General features: G+C 42.1%; 1 protein-coding gene and 1 non-coding gene across 2 annotated transcripts in view; both read right to left on the bottom strand.

Annotated features, from left to right (window-relative positions):
- The window catches only part of TBRG4 (transforming growth factor beta regulator 4), a 1,565,288-nt gene that overhangs the window by 299,749 nt on the left and 1,246,423 nt on the right, over positions 1 to 19,116 (bottom strand). The window lies entirely within an intron of this gene.
- Positions 16,628 to 16,760, bottom strand: LOC122797494. The gene has a single exon (XR_006364171.1). It is a non-coding gene; the product is annotated as a small nucleolar RNA SNORA5 (small nucleolar RNA).

The following is a 19,116-nucleotide window of genomic DNA, read 5'->3' as shown; positions in this document are numbered from 1 at the left end:
CTCCCAAAAAATTGGTGGGGATGGCCTGGTCAAGTAGTAATGCTCTTTCTCGGAAAAAAAAAACAAGAACTAGCTATCAAGAACCCACTGATGATCTCTGTGATGACTCTTCATCTTTAGGTAAACTCATTAAACTGCTGTCACATTAACAGTCTGGATAGTTGTCAGATCTTTAACTGATCGATAAGAGGAGCGGCCTTCAGGGTTACCTGGTCAGAACATCATTTGAAATAAGAGTGCATGACAACTGGGACTTCCACCTCAATCTTTAAGGGGGCTTCTTCCTGTAAAAGTGGTCCAGCTGATTTTTTTTTTCTTACCTGTTCAGGTTCTAGACCTCCCTCTTATCTAAACCCTAGAAGAAATTTCAGCCCTTCTTAATTCTAAGTTCAAGGAAGACTGGTTAAGGATGTTTCATTTTCCAGTACTTCCATGGGGCCTGCTTTTGTTTTGATTGCACTGATGTAATAGTAAGAGCTACAGTCTGCGGTATGTGCCTGAAGAACATGGCATGGCTGAGCCTCTCCATTCTGAATACCTGTGTGAAGTACTCTTTTGGCAGGTTTTGTTGGAGAACCTACAGAAGAGTATACAGACTGTGTAACCCTTTAGAGGATCCCTCATCTTCACACCCCATGTTGCTGCTTCCAGGTCCATTGCTATCTTTGCAAGGACCATTCTCTAGGGGCTCTTGGACCCTTAGTCCTTTTTCTCCCAGAATGTATGAGCTTTTGTAATCAGCCTTCCCAGGTGCTGAAAAACACCTTCCTGACTTTCAGATTTCCTATAAAGCAGTAAGGTGGAAAGGGATTGCTATTCCTGGAAGTTAAGCTGGGTCACAGAGATCATATAGGTGTCTGCCCTAGAAAACCTAAAAAGATCAGTCCACTCAGCTGGGGGTTTTATGTAAATAGCATGCAAACTCCTGGAAGCAGAGAAGAGATGGCTTTGCATCTAGAGGCTTCCAAGCTGTAGAAAATGATACATATTTTACCTTCACTGGACCTGCCCAGTGACTGCTCTACTTTCCCCTACTCAGCCCATCTGTTCTGTTGGAGAAAAGAATCAGGCATCCCTGGGCTACGCGAGGGTCCTACAACTGATTTCTTCCTGCTCAGCAAATCTAATTAACCCATTTTTCCCCCTCAGGTGAGGGTCAGGTGGTGGAAACAGGCCAACCTACCAGATCCAGTGAAGCAGCCTGCCCCTCCATGACGCAATCCCCAGTGTCTCCCTTGAGCTCCAAAGGATACTGTCTAATGTGCTCATCAGACATGCATCCATGGGTGCAGCACTAAGTGCTCCCATCTAGGTGCCACTTAAGTAGTTCAGCCAAAGCTGCTTACCTGCTCCCAGGATGAGTGAGATGTCATCAGCTGCAAATTCCATTCTTCCAGCCAGGGCACTTCAGCATCTGTGCAACCAAATGAACAGGACTCATCTGGGTCGCAGTTAGGGCTTCATCCCTTTGCGTCACATGACCAAGCTTAAAAAGTACAGTTGTGTAGGAACTTACCATAAGAATAAATGTTCGAATTCCATACTGTGTAGTAGCCCTTGGTGATCTGAGTTGTTTCCTTCCTAAGAAACAATCGCTCTGCTCTAACAGCTCTGGCTCCCTCTCACACCTTCATTTGCTTGCTGATTGGCCAACACTAATTAGATATAAATAGCAGCCAGAAGGAAGTGACTTTGCGACTTTAGGACTTTCTTGTCCATAGAGAAAATGGGAAGCAACCTCATCCTGAACCACTAATGAGGCAAACACAAAAGCATTTTATATCCCAAAAACAATTATGTATAAAAGAAAAAGGAAGCTGGTGGGTGCAGCTACTGCAACAGTGTGGAATGCAAACATTTACTGTTATGGTAAGTCCTTACGCTGCTGTACAATGTTCTCATTCCAACTGCTGCAGTAGCCTTTGGCTATTTGGTTTGATTACCAAAGCCCATCAAAACAGTGAAAAAGAAAGATAAGGGCCCAGGAGTTGCTGAAGAATGGTCCTTAAGGAATCCAGTTCATAATGTTGTCAAAATGTATGTACAGAGGACCCAGTAACTGTCTCTAGAATGTTTCTAGAGTCCACCCCTTTCCAGTTTGCCATCTTAGAGGACAAGACTCTCAGAGTCACAAAAGATGACCAATTGTAATGATTGGTTTAGTTTCTGGTGTCATTCTAAGTGGGTGCAATATTTGTCAGCATGGAAGATGATCAACAAGCCACGCTGCTTTGCCAGGGATGGTCTGTACTTCTCCCCTCTAGGCTTTTGAATATTAGCTAAAACATTGTCTTCCCCCATAGTGCCTTTTTTTTTAGGCAATGCCAAACTGAAAGTACTTTCGACATAAATCAAAACCAAGAAAATCTAAAGGTATTACTGCTCAATGCTAGGAGTCTAAATAAACTCCACTCCCTAGAAGCTCTTTACTCTAGAGAATGCTGATGTCTGTGCAGTCACTGAGACATGGTTTAAAGCCACAGATAGCACACCAACAGTTGCAGGGTTATAATGTATTTCACACATTCAGGCGAGCTACTTCACAGGGAGGGACTAAAGGTGGAGGTGTCTCTATTTACATCAAAAATAAATATACTTCAAGGCTCATCAAACAGGACAACGCACTTTAGCTGATCCATGTTCAAATTACCATAGGTAAAATCCAATACCACTTCCTTGCAAGCTATAGGTCCCCCTCTATGAAAACAGTTGCAGGGTTATAATGTCTTTCACATATTTAGGCCAGCTACTTCACAGGCAGGGACTAAAGGTGGAGGTGTCTCTATTTACATCAAAAATAAATATATTTCAAGGCTCATCAAACAGGACAGTGCACTTGAGCTGATCCATGTTCAAATCACCATAGGTAAAATCTAATACCACTTCCTTGCAAGCTACAGGTCCCCCTCTATGACACAGGAAACCCATACCATGTATTTAAACTTATTAGAAACACTAACCATCCAACCCAATACCATATTCATGGGTAACTTTAATTACCCCAGTATTAACTGGGAATCATACACGTTATCAAACGTACATGCACAGAGATTCCTGGATTTTGTAAACACAAACTCCCTGGACCAGAGAGTCAATACACTAACTAGGGGTGCACCCATACTGGATCTGGTCCTCACTAATATGGGAGACTGCTGCACACCCCCTAGTGTAGCCTTCACTGGTAAGGTCAGACCACAAAATGGTCTCCTTTGAAGTAAAAGTACGACCTGGACCCCCTGCAAAACGTGGAATATTCAGGAACTATTCTAAGGCTAACCTACTGCTATTAAGTGAGAACCTGGCAAAGTTTCAAGCCCCCATAAACCCTGAGAACACTTTTGCCTATACAGAACTGTTCACAGAATCCCTGTACAAGTTAATATCTGCATAGAGGCAGCTGCACCCACCTGGAAGTACAGAACTAACTCAAATAACAAGCCACCTTGCTGGAATCACAAAATCAATCGGCTGTATAATAGGATGAAGAAAATCATGGTAAAAATTAGGAGGTGCAGCACCCAGCAGGATAAAAGCACTCTCAAACTACACAAACTCAGAGGAGAAATAGTGTTCCAAAGCTAAAGTTGAGGTAAGTTTGGCCTCCCAGGCCAGGAACAACCACAAAGCATTCTTTAGCTATGTTCACAACCTCAAAAGCAATACACAAGGGTGTGCAGAGATCATTGTAAATGGAGCCTCCAATACTGGCAAGGAAGATATAGCAAACCTCCTGGATGATAAATTCAGCTCCAACTTTACTCCACTCTCCCCCTCAACCTTCCCTCAGGAAATATCATCAAATGCAACTCCCCCTACTATCACTAGGGAACAGGTCCTTAATGCTCTCTCTAAGACCAAGAACAGTGCATCAATGGGCCCAGACAATATCCCAGGATGCCTTCTTAATAGCACGAAACATGACCCATCAGGGCCTCTGGAATTACTCTTTAACTGTATTCTCCAAACAGGCTTCGTGCCTCATGAATGGAGAAAGGCAACAGTCACCCCCTCTGTACAAAGGTGGGCTATCTACAGACCCTGGAAAATACACCCCCATAAGTCTCACTAGTCCCCATAAGTCTCACTAGTCTTATATGTAAAGCCATGGAAAGAAGTATCATGGAGATGATCAATAGAGATATTGTAAACCTCCAGACACTGGACCTAACCCAGTATGGTTTTGTCAAGGGCAAAATATGCCTACTCAACCTGGTGGACTTCTTTGAGAAGGTCACCAAAGCAATGGATGAGGGCAAAGTCATTCACACTGGCCAAGGCATTAGGCACAATACCCCATCCAGGGTACTGTTGACAAACTCAAGAGGTTAGGTACAAACCCATAAGTCACCAGGTGGATAGCCAACTGGTTCACAGACAGGACCCAGGAGTTAGAATTGGGGAGTTCACTTCTACAAAGAGGCCAGTCACAAGTGGAGTCCCTCAGGGATGAGTCCTTGGACCGCTCCTTTTTGGCATTTACTTCTCAGACGTCAAGGCCAATGACAGTGGTCTCTGGCTGACTAAATTTGCAGATGATTGCAAATCAGGAGCTGTCAAAGAATCTTACACTGACACAAATGTTCTCCAGGAGGGGCTGACACAAACAAACAACTGCTGTCAGAGCCATGGACTAAAACTGAATTGCAAGAAATCCATAATTGTATCCTTTGGGAAGTCATCCATCCCTGGTAACCATCATATTGACAACACATCCCTTAGAGCTGACCCAGTAGTCAGGGACATAGGGACACACACAGATAGTAATCTAGCTTTTGATCATCACATGTCTGTAGTGGTGAGGAAATCATTCTATGTTGCGCAACTTATAAACAAAGGTATGGCATCCAAGTCCAAGGAAGTCACTGTTCCACTGTATTTGGCATTCATCAAACCTATCATTGGGTACAATGCCCCCTTTGGTATGTACCTAACCAGGCATATCCAACAATTGGAACATTCACAGAGGTTTCTCACTAAAAGAATACAGGGAGCAAGTAAAATGTCCTATACAGACTGCCTCAAGGCATTCTCTCTGTATTCTGTCTCCTACAGGCTTTTGAGGGGTGATCTATACCTGGCATGCAGGGCGTTGTCAGACCCCACTCTGATGGACCTTCTGCATACCCACAAAACGAAAAGCACCAGAATTACCTGTTCTAAAGACTTAAACCTTGCTTGTGATATAAACAAGACTTGCTGGAGAGAGAGGTATGCATCCCAGAGACTATCCCGTCTATGGAACAGCCTCCCCATCCATGTGAAGCAAAGTTCCTCCCTAACTCAATTCAATCAATTCAAGTGCAACTTGGACAACTGGATGGGAAACTGAAAATTCATCCCTGGTTTGGCACCTATGTCTCTAATGGACAGAGGTAACCTGTAAATGGTTCATCTCCCAGGCCCATGCTTACACTTATCAAGGGTATCAGAATTTGTCAGAGTTTTGGGATGCATGGCTAGGCTTAAAAAGGCCCTTGTGCTCATTAGCCTAGTAAACACCTTAAAAAACTTATAATGTATGTTTTTGATGCTGCCTGGAACCGATTTGCCATAGTGGGGATAATAAAAAGCAATAGCTGGGACAACCATCTAAAAATGGTTTGTTTCGAGACAGGTTGTCCTTTCTTTGTCCAGTCATAAGAAATAAACAGCTGATCAGCTTTTTCTATAGGACTTAGTTCTGTCAAGATAGTATCTGAACTGTTTATATATGTTTAGATTATGTAGAATTATTTGACCTGGTTTTCAGGTTCTGGGTAAAACACCAGGAATCTGATGTCCCTAGTTGGGCACCTACATCTCTATTGGACACATGCAGACTATAAACGGCTCATTTCCCAGGCCCCAGCCTGTAAATGTTTCATCTCCAAAACCCCTGCCTACACTTATCAAGGGTACCAGAACGTTATTAGAGATTTGGGATTAATTGCTAGACTTAAAAAGGACCTATTTTCATTAGCCTAGTACATACCTATGAAACTATGTCTGAGGCAGCTGTGGCCTCAAGGACTCACTTTTACTAAGTATTTTATTTTTAGAGAAGAACCAGCAGGACCAGACTGAGTATCCATGCAGTTTCTGAGTAAGAAGCCTAAATGCTGGTAAGTAGTGCTGGAAAGAGTCGGTCAGAAGGTAAGCTGCTACAAAGAGATCACACACACACACACACACACACACACACACACACACACACACACACACACACACACGCTCCTCAAATCAAGGTGGATGCACAAGTAGTACATAAAATCCCTGACCGAACAGTAGTTCCTTTCCCTGCACTGTTCCTACTGTAAGTTGTCATGAAGCACACAAGATACAATGTCAGCAGTTTTAACACTCCTTTTAAATAAAACATGAATACCCAAACTCAAAAGCTGCAAAAGCAATACTCTTGCTACAAAAATGATCCCAAGTAAAGAATTAAGCCTCTGAAGCTAGAGGAGATTCCTGACAGATCACTATTGGTGTGCTAACAAATACAGGTGTTTAAAGAAAAAAAATGCTACTTTTAGTCAAAAATTAGAAAGAAAATGATTTCTATGTGGAAGGGCTCCCCAAAGGGGACTTATCTGGCAGACATGAAGCTGTAGACGGACTGCTGCTCCTGAGAAGCCCCTTAGTTGCTTCCTGTTCTTTATACTAAAAAGTAAAACTATTTAAGATCTTACCATAACAATAATGCACTGTTCATCACTGCTGCAGTATTCTTTACTCTTGGGATAACCTGCAGAGGATAACCTAATGTACGGCTGGTATACCTTTCTTTACACCCCTCAGGTGTATGTCCTACATGCAAGGTGTAAGGCAAATATGTGATGCACAGATGCCTAATCCTCAGAACTGAAGTGCCCCTATGAGAACCAGACCAACCCCGAGGAAGGTAATAACATGCACATTCAGGAAAGGAATAAGGAGGAGAAAAGAATGGAAGGAAAAATCCTGGACAAGAATGGCAACAGAAAGTAACAGGAGCAGGAAGAAGGAACAGAATACTGCAACAGTGAGAAGTGGGATATCTACTGTTATGGTAAGAGCTTACACAACTGCACTATGTCCTTTCTTATCACTGTTGCAGTATTTACTCTTACAAAAGATACTGGAAAGTACTGAAAGATGCCAGAGAACAGTCCTCCACAAACCCATGAAGGATGGCCCTGTCAATTCCTGCTCAGGCCCTGGAAATGACATCCAACTTGTAATGTTTGGCAAAAGTGCGAACAGAAGACGAAGCAGCAGCTTCCAAGATGGATCTAGTATCCGTATGCTTAAAATGCCAGAAGAGGTCACTGCCCAGGTAGAATGAGCATGAACAGAACAGGTCAGCTACTTGCCAAGAAAAGAATAGCAAAAAGAAACTGCCTTAGAAATTCGTGAGAAGATGGTTTGTGTCTAGACTGCCAAATCCAATTTCCTGGCATGAAAGGAAACAAAACGTTGCTCAGATTTTCTGATATGTTTTGGCTTATCGAGGTAATATCTGAGCTGTCTATGTAAATCCAAGGTGTGTTTTACCCTTTCCACTAGAAGTCTGCGGAAAATGAAAAAAAGGAAGATGAATGGACTGATTCTAGGACAAATCATTAATCACCTTGGAAATAAAAGGACTGGTATGAGGAGACACCCTGTCCTTGTTAAAAACCAAACAAAGAGGAACTGCCATGAGTGCTTGAAGTTTAGAGACCCTCTTGGCAGAAGTAAGAGCCAACAACAATACAGTCTTACAAGTACAATGAGGTAGGGCAGAAAAAGCAGGCTCAAAAGGGGAATGAGTCAATTTTTCAAGAACAAAACAAAGGTTCCAAGAAGAAGGAATAAGCTTTCTTGGAGGCCCGATATGAACACCTTTCACAAACTGTCTGACTTCTAAACTAGAAGCCAAAAGTGAATTCAGAGGAAGTCATGCAGAAATGGCTGACGAATGAACTTTAACAGAGGAATAAACCAAACCAAACCAGCACTGAGCAACTCATACTAAAGAAAAGTGCCGTAGGGACTCCTACAGAAAATCTCTTCCATATAGTCACACAGGATTTTCTAGTACTTAATTTTCTGGCCATCTGCAAAACCAGAAGCACGTCCTCAGAAAACTGGTGCCCGAAAGGAATCAAAACCCCATCACCCTAAAGTGTCAGCTGAATTGTGGACAAGTGAGGATGAATGAGAGATCCCTTGTATTGGGTGAGAAGATCCATCCTGTTTGTTAACATGTGATGACTGTCCCTGGCCAGGTGAAATAGAAGGCAGAACTAATGCTGTCTGGGCCAAAAGGGAATCACCAGCAAGACTCTGGGTGTGTCCCAGATGATCTTGTGTAGGACCAGTGGCAGTGGAGGAAGAGGGGAAGGATAGGCATACAGAAACACCACTTTCCAGTTTCCAAGCCAGAGAACTTGGCACTCTGGAACAGAACTGGGAAAGTGGTCTTTCCAGACAGGCAGCCAATTGATTTATCTGTGGAGTACCCCCTGATGCAGAATGTCTGGAAACACCTCCCAGTGAGGCATCCAATCATGAGGATTTGTTCTGGACCTGCTCAAAGAGTATGCTACTAGACTGTGCCCTGAAGGGATGTAAAGTAACTGGAAAAAAAACAGGCTATGGCAGACTGCAAAATCCCAAGCCTAAAGAGGCAGCTTGCAAAGAAGGCAAGATTTTGTGCCCATCTGCTTGCTGAAGTACCACGTGACTGTGGTATTGTCTGTAAAAACCTTTAGAGGACTTGGAACCCATACAGAGTGAAAAGTCTGGAGCGCTAGGAGTAGAGTCCTCATCCTTTGAAGTTTATGTGGTTTGACATTTATTGATGGGACTAAAGACCCTGGACTTTCAGGTTACTGGAGAAGGCTCCCCAACCATGATCAGAAGCATCTCTGTACAGCTCTTGAGTAGGGAGAGGAACCTGAAAAGGCAGAAATGGATTTAGGGAAATCTGATGAATTCACCAGTGGAACTCGAGCTTGAGACAAGGTAAGACAGAGACCAGATACTACAGAGGGTGGCAGTGCTGGAGTGAAACAGTCTTGAGATACCATTGAGATTTTCTTATGTGGATTTTGGCCAAAAAAACCATGTGAATACACCAGGGCTCGAGGAAATTACCTTGCAGGAAGGACTGGAAGAGAAAGAAGAGACTGGATATAAACAGTCAAAGAAAGGACTTGGAAGGTGGGGGGTAAGCCACTACTGGGTGGTTTGAATCTTGCAACCTAAAACTCCCCAGTCTTAGCAGGAAGTCAGCACAGACTTTTTGAGATTAAGGGTGAAACCTTCAATGCATAGAAGCAGCATAACTGAGTACAGATTCTAAAGCAGGAGCTGCTGAGAGGGGGCTTGAACTACAAGGCCATCTAAACAAACAGGAAGGGATGACAGACTGCTGTGGAGTGTCTTGGGAACAAACACCTGACAAATATTACACTGAGTATGGATGTGCGTAGCACCCAAAAAAAGGCACTACTCTTGTCTATCTTTATAGGGAATCTGTCTCCCACACTCATACTTCCCCTTCCTGGATGACATGAAAACACACGAGGAGGAAAAAGAAAGGAAGGAGCACCAGTGGGGCACTTATCTTTTAGAAGGCTCAGTAAAAGCACAAGCTCAATGAACAGATTGAATTCAGAGGTAGCGCTCGGACTGGTGGCAAAGTAGTTCAGAGGATGAGGCATCCATACATTAAATATGTACGAAGGATAGGTCTACTTCAGATCACTGAAATTCATTTCACCGAGACCAAATCACCTAATTTTCAAAATAATGAAAATTCATTTGACTGAATCTCATTTTACAGAATTGTAAGCTATAGATCTTTATGTGCGTTTCTATTCGCCTTTAACTTGTTTGTGGTAAAAAGAATTTCTGAAACTTACAGTGCTGAGTGTCAGAATACCGAAAGTTATGCAGAAAGTGGTGGTACAGTGTTTTTAAATGTGAGTATGTTTCTTTACATTTGTATGGGAAGTATCTAAAGTAATATGGTGGATGTTTTGTACGTTCTCAGCAGTAGTGGCAGCATGTAGAGTACTGTGAGGCAAGTAAAAGGTATAAGCCCTTTTCCTCACTGTAGTGTGATCCTGGAGTTAGTATATATAGTTGGGGGGGGGGCACAGCTCCCCACTTAGTTTGGTTTAATAGTGACTAGTTTCTGTTAAGAGGCTAAGTAAGTAGTTTTTAAGTTGTGGAAAGAGGTAGTCAATAGTGTTGTGCTTGTGTTTGTCTATGGTTTCCCATTTAGTCTTTTGAAATTTAGCATGGTCAGCTGTCGGTGAAATGAGATTCAGTGAAATGAGTTGTCAGTACTGTGAAATTTAGGTGACTTCGTCTCAGTGAAATGGGATTTCAGTGATCTGAAGTAGACCCACGTAGGATATATGCCTGATGTAAAATGCCTTGAAAGTGTAAATGTTTTGGTATACTGACCAGATGTTAGGCTATCTTCGTCGAGATATCCCAAGATTAAACAATACTGCAACACTTATAAGGAAAGACATCTAATTTTACATCTATCTCATATCTGATAAAGCTTTTGCTCAACCTGAATATCAACATGGTGAATAAAATCTGGTTATTGACTAGGAAGAAAAACATTACAAGCATATTTATTTATTCTTTGTTGACCAGGATAGCCACAGTAGGCCAATGATCTCTTTTCAGGGGGGACTCAAGGTGGTAATCATACTGACTAGGAGAAGTTTGGCCAGGGTACCAGGGAACTTCCACTACTCTTTAAGGTAAGTGCTGTAGAACATTGTACATTCACCTGACCTATCACCATCACAGGCACATGGGGCCTTGGTTTAATATCTCATCCAAAGGATGGGAAATTTGGCTGTACATCTACAAGTTTATCTAAATTATATACGTGTAAATTAAAAACCATGCTAGAATTTGCATATAAATTGGTCTAGTAATTTAACATCTATGTGAAGAATGTCACACTTCTAGCAGCCTACATATCTTGCATTCCAGAGCATTTTCTGAAAAATAAACTTAAAAAATACAAGATAAAGAAATGTAAATATTTTCCGAACAATAAAAGCTATTAAAACTGTACAGATAATGTTATTAGTAATGAGTATTCTTTACAGTAAGTCTGTGCATTCAGTCGTTTCCAAAAATCCTGTTATATATCATAATACACACAAACCCCAAATTAGATTTTTTGTAAACTTTCACAACTTTCATATCTTGAAAACTGCACAAACTAAACATATATTGTTAGAACATTTTCGTTAACCAGACATAAGCTTTCATATGACAAGAAATTCCTGTATGAGTGCATGTTTAGATATTTACAGAAGTATGAAAACATATGCTTAAATGTATAATTAACAAAAATAAAGGTTATGTACTTACTACAATAATAGATCCATGCGGTCTCTTTCCGTCTGATTCAACCTGTGGGTAATCGGATCCAAGTTCAGTCACTTTCCACAGACTTCAGCCCATTGAGCACGGTCTCCTCTACCCATAATCCCTCAATCCTCAGGACTACCTCAGACTGAATTTGCCCCATAACACCCAACACGGACAGTACTCAAACTCTATGAGCAAAAGATATGACGGAGACGGACCCCAAAATAGGCTGGAAAAAGGGAAGATCTCCCTGATGTGGTCATCTCATGGTCAAGAAAGTTGCCAAAAAAGGTGGGGATTGGAGGGAGGGAAGGTCAAACCAGACGGAAAGAGACAACACAGATCTACGGTTATTCTAAGTACATAACTTTCATATCTGATCTTGTCTTTTCCATCTGGATTCAACATGGGGGCAGAGTCCCTAGCCACATAAAACTCATAGGAGGTCTCACGGAAGGATAGTGCAACAATACAGTGGAATCAAAGGAAGTCCTGAATGTCAACTGAATTTCTGATTTGTAGAAAGCAGTGAGGACCCACCAAGGTAGCAGCTACAGAAGTGTCCAACAGCCGAGTCGGAACAGAGGATTGGTTCTGAACCCAACCAGTGAAGAATGAAGGCGAGATACGACAACATCACATCAACCTCTTCAGGGGACGAAAAGGGATCCAACCCCTTAGAGGCAGACCAGCAAGCAAAACACTTCCACTTACTAGCATACAGCTTCTGAGAGGAAGATAAGATAGGCAGCACTCTACAGGAAAGCTTGGGATTCCTGGCCATCAAGGGAATTGAAGGAAGCATGTAGTCAACTACAGGGTCTGAAGACTAAGCGGGTCCAATTCTCACTGGGTGAGAGATCAGATCTGGAATGGCATCCAAGACCCAAGGTGGGCACTTCAGAAGAGGACTAAGGAAGGGAAACCACACCTGATGGGGTCAAACATGGACAATGAGGATTACAGTCGCTCTGCAAAGGGCTGCCTTCTGAAGAAACTATCATCAGCAGAGTTGAGGATAGGCCTAAAGGAGACCCAGGGCCAAACACACAAAACAGCATCCCTGGGTGACTGTCCCTGAGGAGGGATTAAGGAATAACAGCTGCTGCACTTGGTGGTGTAAGGGGATGCGAACAGATCACAACAAGGAGTGCCCTGTGCTGAAAAATCAAAGTGACCATTCTCAGACTTAAGGACCATTTGTGTGGAAAAAGAATGCCCCTGTTTAAATTGTCTGCTAATCTTCACATCTCCCCAGGATGTATGTGGCAACCAGAAACTGTTGAGACAAAATCATCAACTGCCAAACTCTTATTGCCTCCGATCAACATATGAATGCCCTCCCCCACTCACTTTGTTCAAGTACCACACCACAGACATGTTGTTGGTCTGAAATAAAATCACAACTTGGGGGAGAACATCCTGAAAAGTCTGCAACGCAAGGACCACCACCCTCATCTCCAAGACACTGATGTGAAGACTGACCTCTAAATCAGACGAGGTCCCTTGGATCTTCCACCCTTCACAATGCCCCACTCCCCACCCACGAAGACAAGTATCTGTGGTGTTCATACCCAGAGAAGAGGGAAGAAAAAACAACCTTACTGTGGACACCAAGGAAGACTCCAATCATTATCTAATCTGATTCTGAAAAACCTCTATCAATGCAACTGGGAACTTGATCAGATGTGTCTGATAAGACCATTGCCCCACCAATGTCTAATGCAGAACCCTCATGCAGTACTTTGCGAGGGGGACTAAACAAATGGAAGCTGCCATGTGCCCCAACAGCCTAAGAACTAGATTAGCTGGGGGTTAAGGGCACAACAGTAATGAAACAGTACGCCCCTGCAAGGCCAACACTCTGGAAACTGGTAGCTTTGTGATCTGACAGACTGTTTCCACGTGGCAACCTATACGCTCTATTGACTGCACAGGAAGAAGACTGGATTTCTGATAGCTGATGATTTTCAAGGAGATGCACAGCTGGAGTAAGGTGTCCCTGGCTCTGATCAACAATACCCTCGAGGAGGTGGTTTGGAGGCAATTATCCAGATAAGGCAAGACCTGAAACCCTTTGCAGCCTAAACTATGCTGTCACTACTGCCATTCACTTGAACACCCGGGGGTAATGGTAAGCCCAAAGGGCAGCACTCGGAACTGGTAGTGATTGGCTCCAAGCCAGAAGTGTAGAAACCATTAGAATCACCTCACAATCTTTATATGACGGTAGGCATCCTTAAAGTTGATCAAGCACATCCAGTTGCCCTGCTTCAAGAGAGGCAGAAAGGACTGCAGAGAGACCACCCGGAATTTGGTCTGCTTAACAAAGCAGTTCAACCTGCTGAAATCCAAAGTTGGTCTGAGGTCCTTCTTATTCTTTGGAACCAAAAAGAATCTTGAAAAGACCCCGGGATCCATGTTGGTCTGGTGAGACCTTTTGGATGACTCAATTTTCTAACAACTTTTGGATTTCTATGACCGCATCCTTTCTCTGACAGAAAAGTTTCTGACAGCTGCAACAGATCCATGAAAATGATTTCTTGTGCTATCTAGCATGAGCTAGTATGGGTTTAATAAGATACTTCAGAAAGTATAGAAAGCATACAGCTTTAATTATGTAATTAGACTTATATAATATATATTCTTAACAACACTGACAAGTATACGTCGTCACAGAGAAGTCTGCTGTGATGGTATCTCCCAAAATAAAGACTTATTTTTATCACAATAGTCATACAACACATAAAAATTAAACAAAGGCTATTTCATGGAGATTATGCTAGTTCCCAGAGTTTTTTTTTCAATTTATAATCCAAGAACTGCCTAAGTGCAACTCAAAATTCAGTTCCTCTGTGACGCACAACATCTTAACAGCAACTAGGGATCAACCAGTAATTCACTGCTTATTCCATTACTATATTTAACAAACTTGCCCTACAAGAAAACATATTGTGACCGGTAAATACACAGAGTGGCTAGCAGTGTGACAAAATTACAGGAAGTTCCCCACACATTTTTCTTCCCCTTCTCTCCCTTCCCTTTTCTCTTTTTTCTCCTATTATTAAATGTGCTATTAAAAGGTAAGGTGAAAGGCATTTTCTAAATTCCCAAAGTATGCCTTGTTGTAGTCTTATACTTATTTGGACAGGTCTAAACAAAATAACAGGCAAGTAATGTATTTTCATTACTGGTCTCCACGCCAGTTCAGAGCCGCAGGTGTTAACTTCAGCAGTTTAGTTGTCACTTTACATGAGCTAACAATTAGTTTCTTTAAAATCCTCAGTTTACCACCTTCTTGAAAAACATCTTCACCCAGAATTCAAAAACAAAACAAGAGGCTATAACTCCATCAGTAAAATTAACTGCTTCAATAACACTACCACACCAGCTCCAGTGCAAACCAAAACTAAAACACAGAACCTCACACTTTCCAGCAATCAAGGTCTGTTTCATAAGCACTTGTTTGAGCGATAAAGGAAGTAACCTAATCTAAACGTTCATATAGTGAATAAATCCAGGGAAGCCAAAATCCCACAATGACAGCCCAAACCACAATGCCTCTTCACTAAAGAAAGGCAACCACTCTCACGTTATCTGAATACCTGCTCCATATATTGCACTCAAAAGTCCATTTTTCTAATAGAGGCATGTCCACACAAGTGCAAATGTGCTCTATTTCAAGTCTCTGATATTTGCTTCATCAGTAATTTATTAATAAGTCAGTTTCAAAACATAAAATTCAAGACAAAGTGACTTACAGAATTATTAAAAGTAAATAATACTCTCAGAATGAAACTTTGCTACAATAGATTTTGGAGGTGTCAAGGAGTTTGCAGAAATAAACTTTTGTATGGCACGATGTGCTCTCTATATTGAGAGAGAGTTCCTCTTGATGGTTGAGAAAATGAGGAATCCAACAGGTCAGGAAAGAGCTCTTTTCCTCACCTTCAGTCTTTTTTTTTTCAGGTAGACCAACAATTCTTATGTTACATCTTCTTTTGATGTTTTCCAGATCTTCCATATTATTTAATAGCTATCTGTTTTGGATTAGGAAGAAGTTATGTTTGATGCTAATCTTCTTTTAATCTGTTGGTCAATGTCATTTAAGGCATATTCCACATCCTCTACTTCAGGATTTAGTTTTTAGAGAACAGATTAACAATACTGTTCTCAAGATTATCCAGTTTATTTTGAAAAATTGTCAATTATCAGAGCGAGCTCTTGTAGAGAAGCGAAAACTTGACGCAATTCTTTCTTTACAGAAAGTTCGCTATGTATAGATTTTGAGGTACTCATCCTAGCAATGTTCAGTCACAGAGGTTTGAGTTCAGATGGGAAATTTTCTTCCGTTATTCACTTTTTCTTACTAAATCTTCTAAAAGATTCAAGGATCAATTTTTTGGGGAAAAATTAACTTTCCTGAGTTTTGTTAATTTTCACTGTACAGTTTCTCATGGGTGCGGCTATATGTCAGCCATCTTGGATCCAACCTAGAGAGTGGAAACTAATTTGGTGAATTCAAACCGGCAGAAATGATGAACTAGCATGTACCTGTCAAGGAGTGAGTGTATTTGATGTTAGATCCACAGATAAGTTATGGACAGCCTGAAGTCATTAAAATGAGTTCACTGGATACCAACCTACTGAGTTGAATAAATTGAATAATGTAGTAAGCTAACACTGTGATATTTAAAATGTAGCTAGATTTCATCATCAAAATACAGAATCTATCACACTAAAACAAAACTGAAAAGGCCTTTACATACACTTCTGCTGGGGAATCCCCCCACCTTTACATATATGACAAGATATTGCAGTCTTGCTTGAGGTTTTTTGACCTTACAGTGGTTACTTACAGTGCTGGGGGTTGAAGGCATCAGCACAAGGGGAGCAGATGTGTCTTGCCAACACCTAGGAGTTGTACATTTGAGCGCGACTGAAACAATAAAAGCTATCTTTTTCAAGATATGCAGGTATTCAATATGAACTTATTTTGCTGAAGTACAACTTCAGTATACTCCGGTTAGTAATACTGGATCTGATTAAGTCATTGTCAGCAACTTCAAAGTAGGCTCACTCAATACTAAATTCATGTCCCATTATTCTTTTTTTAACTTGGATATATTAACAACTTACCGTTTGTCTTCTGTTGAAGAAAGCACTAAAAAGTGGGGCACTGATCATACCAAAACTGAGTAGAACATCTCTCAAGATGGCTACCAATTAAAACAGAAAAAAAGATGTCATCAACAATCAAAGCAGAGCAAAATGTCTGTAGCAAATGATTATCCCCAGCACCTGAAAAATGGATGCGAGGCCCATGAACTACAGTTTCTCTGTAGCAGCAGTTTAGGCCAGTGAATACCACAAGACAAGTACCACTGAATTTGACAACTGCAACTTGTAATGAATCAGGAAAATTAACAATTAATTTGTAGTTTGAAATAATTTAGGAAAAGGAACAGAAACTCTGAAAAGAAAAAAATATTTTTACCACTCTTTACATGGTACAACCACATTTTTTTTACTTCCAAAAGCCTCTCTGTATTTTTTCTCAAAAGCAAATCAGTAGAAAGAATAGCTGTGTGAGGTCTTACCATAACAATAGATGTCCTTTCTCTTCTCTGTTGCAGTATTCTTTACATGACTGAGTAGAAAAGCTCATGAGGAGAGGGTGGAGGAAGAAAGCAATTGAGCTCTCCAGAAAGCCATGGAGTATGGCTATGGCAAACTCTGCCTTACACTTATGTCATCCAATTTGTAATGTTTAGTGAAGGTATGCAAAGACGTCCATGCAGCCACTTTAAGAACAGAACTAGTATCTAATCCCTTGAAGAAAGCACCTGAAGCTAGTGTCTTACCATGCTTCACATAACAGAACGAAATAGCCTTAGAAATCCAAGTGGAAAAAGTCTGCTTAGAAACAGGCAATCCCAGAGCCCTGGGGTGATAGGAAACAAAAAGCTGGTCTGATTTCCTAATAGATTTGGTCTTGTCTAAGTAAAATCTAAGTTCAACACATTCTCACTAGAATTATGTGGAGACAGAAAGAAGGTAGGTAAATGAATGGATTGGCTGAGTGACAATTCTTTGACTACCTTGGCCATAAAAGAAGGATTGGCACGCAAGGATACACTTGGCTTCATGGAAAACCAAAAAGGGAAGAGAGGCCATTAGGGTCTGGAGGCTCAGGCAGAAGTCTGGCTGAACTTATAGCTAGGAGAAGTACAGTTTTCCAGGAGCAAAGTTGCAGGGACTCTGACGAAGCTGCCTCAAAAGGGAGGAGAGTCAGCTTTTCAAGTACAAAATTAAGATCCCAGGTAGGAGTGATAGGTATCCTGGAAGGTCTAGTGTGAAGGACGCCTTTAAGAAATTGTTTAGCCACAGATCTGCGAGTCAGTGCGGGGGACACAGAGGCAGACAGAAATAGCTGACATATGGGCCTTCACTGAAGTGTAGGCCAAGCCAGCATTGAGCAATTCACACAACTAGGATAAAATCAATGGGACTTCTACTGAAAGTGGATCCTGGCTTCATGACAGACACCAGTGTGAAAATCTCTTTCACTTGGATAGGTAAGAATTTCTGGTGTTGGGTTTCCTGGCCTCCTGCAGGACCCTTAGCATGCCCTGAGAGAACAGGTGTCTGAAAGGAATTAAAACCCTATCACCCACATAGTCAACTGGAGGGTAGACAAGTGGGGAGGGATGAGAGTTCCTTTGTCTTGTGTGAAAAGGTCCACCCTGTGAGGTAACTTGTGACTGCCTTTGGCTAAATGCAAGAGGAGGAGGAACCTGTGCTGTCTTGGCCAAAAGGGAGTCACCAGCAAGATTTTTGGTTTGCCCTGATGAATTTTGAACAGGACTTTCAGAATGACCGGAAGGGGGAGAAATGCAGACAGAAACATCCCCTTCTAAGAGAATGAAAGGACATCCACCTTCCACAGCAGAGGGTGTGGAACTCTGGCACAAAATTGTGCAAGTTGGCTGTTCACTGGGAAGGCCGAGAGATCTACTTGAGGTGTACCCCACTGGTGGACAATGGCCAGAAACACATCCCTCTGAAGCATTCATTCATGGGACTGTGTTAGGGACCTGCTCAAGGTGTCTGCCACACAATTTAGGCTGGGTGGAATGTATACTGCCTGAAGTGGCACGTGATATTAGACTGCCAGCTCCTAAACCTGGTGTGCCAGCCTGCATAGTAGGGTAGGATTTGGTTCCCCCTGCTTTTTCACATACCAGAGGACTGTCATATTGTCTGTGAACAGCTTTAAAGGTTTTGGGAGGAAGAGAGGATGAAAGGTCTGAATGGCTAGCAGCAGCATCCTCATCTCCCTTACACTATGTTCCCTTTGTTGAGAGGGGGGACCCCTTGAGCCTTCAAGTTTCTGAAAGCTGCCCCCAACCCACATCAGAAGGGTCTGTGAACAGCTCTTGGACTGGTGGCAGAGGAAGCAAGGGGAGTTCTGGGTTGAGGGACACATGTTGGATCCACCATTGAAGCTCCCTCTTCAGACAGGGGATGAGAGGAATTAGAAAGTCCAGATAATGTGAATGCTGCATCCAAACTGACTTTAGGAGTCACTGGAGTTTTCTCATGTGAAGTTTTGCCAAAGGTAGCATTAGCATAGTGATGCCATGAATCCCAAAACCCCCGAGGAACTCTCTGGCTGAAATATGAAGAGGCAGAAGGTTTTGGAAGTAGGACATGAGGTCCTGCGCCTTCTGAAGAGGAAAAGAGATCCTCATGAGG

Source organism: Protopterus annectens, chromosome 3.part0, assembly GCF_019279795.1.
Source record: "Protopterus annectens isolate FY-2018-M chromosome 3.part0, PAN1.0, whole genome shotgun sequence".
NCBI lineage: Eukaryota > Metazoa > Chordata > Ceratodontiformes > Protopteridae > Protopterus > Protopterus annectens.
The sequence above is the reverse complement of the archived record's forward strand: the minus strand, read 5'-3'. Positions and strand labels throughout refer to the sequence as shown.